Source organism: Setaria viridis, chromosome 5 (genome assembly GCF_005286985.2).
Source record: "Setaria viridis chromosome 5, Setaria_viridis_v4.0, whole genome shotgun sequence".
Taxonomy (NCBI): Eukaryota; Viridiplantae; Streptophyta; class Magnoliopsida; order Poales; family Poaceae; genus Setaria; species Setaria viridis.
Window position 1 is genome coordinate 22469866 of NC_048267.2, and position 5763 is coordinate 22475628.

Below are 5763 nucleotides of genomic sequence, written 5' to 3' on the forward strand. Positions count from 1 at the left end.
CCCTTAGTCCCGGTTGGTGTCACCAACCGGGACTAAAGGGCCTGCCACGCCAGGCGTGGGACAAGCCCTTTAGTCCCGGTTGGTAAAAGCGACCGGGACTAAAGGGTGCCCCTTTAGTCCCGGTTGGGTTTCCCAACCGGGAGTAAAGGGTTACCCTTTAGTCCCGGCTGGATTCCAACCGGGACTAAATGGCGCCTGCATGGCACTGCCTGGCGCCTGAATTTTTCATGCATGCATCCCTTACGTAGTACCGCGGCCCTTTTGTTAACCTTTAGTAGTTGAGATTTTTTTAGAACGAAATCAACTAGTATTTAAACGAATAGGATTTGTAATTATACAATTACTATATATATACACAATTCAACTAGCTTAGTACAAATCGATCATAATTAGCGCATATTATATATACAAATAAATCAAAGTATCTGTCTACAATCTTCCCGTCGTGGTGTTGCTGATCGGAGTGTCTAATTGTCATCCATCGTAATAAAATTCTCCTTTTGGATCTACCACCTCGTCCATTAGGAATCCAATGAGACCTTCACATATTGCCGCTACTCTTTCTTCCTTCAAGAGTCCTTGTTGAATATTTAACATCTATAATTTGGAAATTTGTGAATGTTACACGAACAAATACATATAAGGAGCTAGAAAATAATTAACTAGTAATAGTTTTATTTTACGTACTTTAAAGTTGTGCAGCGTCATCTTCAGTCCCTTGGGTCCCATAAAACTATGCATGTGCTCATAGATGTAGTAGCCACATAGATTATTTCTGGGTTCCTATCTTAAGCACTTCAGTGCGGAAAAAAATAAGTTATGAAATATTCGTGTTATACAATGTAATAAATGTGCAGACTTCATACGTACTGGGAAGTCTGTGTTCCATGTAAGTTTTTCTTTGAATGGACCTTTGTGTGTCCTTATGAATTGTTTCCATGCGCTGCGGATTAGAATAATGAATGATATAGTGTAACAGGGATAAAATTTAGGAAATAAACTTTTGCATAGAGATAAAGGTCCAGAATTATTACAAGCCTAGCATGTCTTGCACTTCTTGGTACTCCACTGGATCTTTCCTCAACGAATCGAAGACAGCGACGTGGCTTCTTTCAGGCTCAATTATAATAAGGATCCAGTGGAAGCTGCGTGCGTAAAATGTTCATGCATATTAGAGCTAACTAACATGTAGAGATAAGGAAAAAGACATCGAAAGTAGACGGTATACACACACTTACTTGAAGTTGTATGGAAGTAGTATGAAATCCTTGAATGTTTGTTTGTCTAAGGAATTGTATACTTCCACCAAGGTTTTTTTCGGCACTAATTGTATCTGTTGTTGGTTAACTATAGATGGATCCATGAAGCCTATATGTAGGTACACCTCTCGGCGGCATGTCTGAATTAGCATCCTACATGAAATGGAAGACGAAGTTAGTACGGTGACGCACGCCAAAATTTACATGTAGAGATAAACGGACACTTACAGAACCCAAGCGCTGATCAGAGAGACGTCCAGGGCATCATGATGGTACACTTCGTATATATCCTTGAAGTCTAGCCACAGCACTTTCTCCCCTTCGCCGTGAAAATCTATCGGTTTTACCTTCAGGCCGATCATCTCCCTCGAGTCGGCGGATGCCATCATGTACCATTGATGGAATGCGTACATCTTTGTTGATAGCTTCCATACCAATGAAGGCTTTACTAGAGGTTTGCCTAGCTCATAAGGCCATCTCGGCTCAGGGGGCGGTGCAGTTGGCGTCTCAACTTGCCCTATGCATTCATCAAGTCCCAGACCTGTTTCTTCCATGAACTTCAATACATTTGCTTGTTGATCCAAGGGCATTGCTTTTACCTGTTGAGCATCTTTTTTTGATAAATGGCTGAGGTCGCGGACAGGACCGCTGGAAGATGACTTTCCTTTCCTTTTATCCTTTTCATCAGCCTTTACTAAAGCCCGTTCATAGTTTGATAAGAGTGGTATCCTTTTCTTGGCTCCTTCTTCCATCCTGATAAAAAAGTTTAAATCTCGCCGACTTACTGGCGGTGGCTCCATCTCCCTTAGTTTTTTTTTCTTCGGCTTGTTTCTTGAACCACTCACTGGCCTCTCGTTGGATTTTTGCCCACTGTTCTGCATGAGACATTGTCTCCCAGTGTTCCTTACGAGTCACTTCAGACTCCTTTGTTTTCTTCTTTCTCTGTCTTTGCTTGGGAGGCGGTGCTCGTGACTTCTTTAGTGGTGGTGCAGGTTCCTTCAAGGGGGCCGCTCTTGGTGCCGGCGACGGTGATCGGGGAGGGGTGCTGTTATTGTCTTCATCGCTCCCAGCACCAGGATGTGGTGGAGATGGAGACCTTGATATAGATGGAAGGGACGGTCCTGGAGCAGGAGATGACGGTCTCGAGGTATGAGGAGAAGGTCGCTGCTGGGGATCTACGGGGAGCGGTCTTGAGCTCTGAGGAGATGGCTTCGTGCCGGGAATAATGATGTAGTGTTTTCGCCATAGAATGATCCCATGAAGCGCATCTGCCAATGTCTTTTCCCCGTCGCCTCCCGGGAGGTCGAGCTCTCGACCTTCATACTGGCTATCAACTATTTGCTCTACGCGGACGCTGGCGTAGCCAGGTGGAATCTCCATGCCATGACTGCTCTGCCCCGCCAGGGTTGCTAACGCACTCCTGTACGCTACCTGTACATATAGCAGAAGTAAACAAGTTGAACTCCGATCTCGAGGCCTAGATCAATTGACAAGATTGCATAAATATTATGTATAAGTATACCTTAATAGTGAGGTTGCCGACCGGTGCATGCAGCTCACATGAGGTCCGTTGTGTGATGGCATCCACGGGGAACCGTTGCTCCTCCACGGGTAACCTGGGAGTCTACGCATCGGGGACCCCTGTAGAAGCACAACTGCTCAAGAGGCGTTGAGAAGGGCTGGCGGTGTTAGGATTCGGCAATGCTCCAGATTGGGCCAGCTCCGCAACTGCGTGGGCCACCCACCGATTGATTTCATCCATCATTCTTTTTTCTTGTGCCTGCACTTTAGATTCTAGCATCTGCCGCCAGCTCTCCTCGATCTGTTCCTTTCTTCACTTCCGGCTTCTGTACGAGGCGTTGTCGCCTCAGAAAGCAAACTTCCACGGAACCACCCCGAACCCTCGGCAACGTCCTGGGTGCTCCGGATTACCGAGGGCCAATGTGAGCTCATCATTTTCTTAGTCCACCTTCAACCTCCCAGCCTTAGAATCTTCAATGTTCTTCACAAGATGTTCGGCCTTCTCACGTATTGTGTCATTAAAAATCACTGTCCCATCCTCTTGGCTCAGGGAGCCTCCATGAGCGTAGTACCAATTTTTTGATCGTTCGGACCATTCAATAGTTGCAGGTACGATTCCCCGTTTGATCAGATCTTGTTCCATCTTCCTCCACTTGGGAATTGCTGAGCCATACCCACCTCGCCCCAGATGATGGTAGTAGCCCTTCTGACTAGCATTAGTTGTGTTCGTCATGATCTTTTTCACACCATCTTCACTCCTCTTATATTCAACAAATGCATCCCAGTGGTCCCTCAACTTTGGCCACGCGTTGAAGTCTGGAGTTCGGCCCTTCTTAATGTAGTGGGTATCCAGCATCTTCTTGAATGTCTGGAATTGTGTAGCCATCTTCTTAAGCGTCCACGCTTTGACATCCTTCTCACTATATCCTTCGGGAAATGTGAAATGTCTCTTCACGTCTTCCCACAGCATATTCTTTTCTGTCTCCGGGAGGGCGTACGGATTAGTGCTTCTGCCCTTCCATTCTCTGATGCTGATAGGCACGTTGTCCCGGACGATTGCCCCGATCTGACTCACGTACTTCTTTGCTACTTTCTCGGGAGCAACCGGCCTGCCCTCTTCTGTCACTTCCGTGATGACAAGCCTCCCTTCCATCACCTTTGTATGACCTCGGGTCTTCTGCCCTTGCGTCGATCCGGAGGGCTAACAGTTCAAGATTCGTTAATTAGTACGTAGTAGTAACGGTGGCGTGAAACAATACAAGAATCGTTATATATACCTCGCCGGAACCTTCCGCCACGGCAAGGTGTTGCTGCGGCTGTTGCTCTTCATTCCCATCGGCGGACATGTTGAGGAACATGTCCGCCTGGGTGCCCTCTTCATCCGTGTATGATAGTGGAACGTTGTCGCCACTACCATCACCAGCGATTATCTGCTCCATGATATACCTTGCGGTCTCATCGTCTGCCATTTCAACTATTGATTGAAACATACATGGAATCATACATGACAGTCATAGAAATCGCCTTACTTATATGTATATAATGAAATCATAAAATAACATGAATCCTACAAAGTCCGGAATATTTATACAAATTTCTACAAATTAGTAGTACTTTGTGACGAATTTCTAGCAATAACATGAATTTTTATGAATTTCTAGCAATAACATGAATTTTTACGAATTTCTAGCAATAACATGAATTTTTACGAATTTCTAGCAATAACATGAATTTTTACGAATTTCTAGCAATAACCACATGCGGTGCCTAGGTTGTGACGGCGGCGGTCAGGGCGGCAGTACGGCGGAGGCGGGGACGGTTCCTCGGAACCACGGGCGGTACCTAGGTTGTGATGGCGGCGGTCAGGGCGGCGGTACGGCGGAGGCGGGGATAGTTCCCCGGAACCACGGGCGGTGCCTACTAGGTTGTGACGGCGGCGGTCACGGCGGCGGGACGGCGGAGGGGACACATATACAAAAATCTAACTTAAAAAAATCTAACTTAAAAATCTAACTTAAAAAAAATCTAACTTAAAAATCTAACTTAACAATCTAACTTAAAAATCTAACTTAAAAAAAATCTAACTTAAAAATCTAACTTAAAAATCTAACTTAAAAATATAACTTAAAAATCTAACTTAAAAATCTAACTTAAAATTATAACTTAATTTTCTAACTTAAAAAAAAAGGCCCTCCCGGCGCCAGTGCCGGCTAGCGCGGCGGACCTCTCGCGCGCGGTCGTCGACGGTGGCCGGGGCGACGAGGTGGCCGGGTCGGCGGGACGGCGGCGGCTGGGCGGCGGGACGGCGGCCGGTGCGGCGAGGACGGCGGCCGAGGCGACGAACGACGACAGAGCTAAGGCGCGCGGGACGGCGGGACGGCGACGAGGCGGCGACGAGGGGCGACGAGGCGGTGACGAGGATGGAGGCGGTGATGAGGCGGTCGATGGAGCTCTGGTGGCCGGAGGTGACGAGGAAGGGGTCGGGCGCGACGGACAAGGAGGGTCAAGGCGGGCCGGCCAGGGCGATGGAGGAGGAGGATGTCTGGGCGCGATCGGCGGCGGGACGACAACAGCCGGCACAATGGGGGACGACGACGGCGGAGGCCGGCGAGGGAGGCGGACGGGCGGCGACGGCGGAGCAGAACGCGCGGGACTTGGCGAAAATTTTGCTAAGTGTAACTGGCGTGGGGGTAGAAGGGAGTACAGTGCCTTTTAACCCCCCCTTTTATCCCGGTTCGTAATGGCACCCGGGACTAAAGGGCCTTTTGTCCCGGGTCCCGTGACCAACCGGGATAAAAGGGGGGCCTTTTATCCCGGTTGGTCACGGGACCCGGGACAAAAGGGTGCATCCGCCAGGTGGGGCTGGGAGGCTACCATTTTATCCCGGGTGCCACCACCAACCGGGATAAAAGGGGGGGGCCTTTTATCCCGGTTGCAATTGGCAACCGGGATAAAAGGGTACGTCCGGGCGAGAGACGAAAAG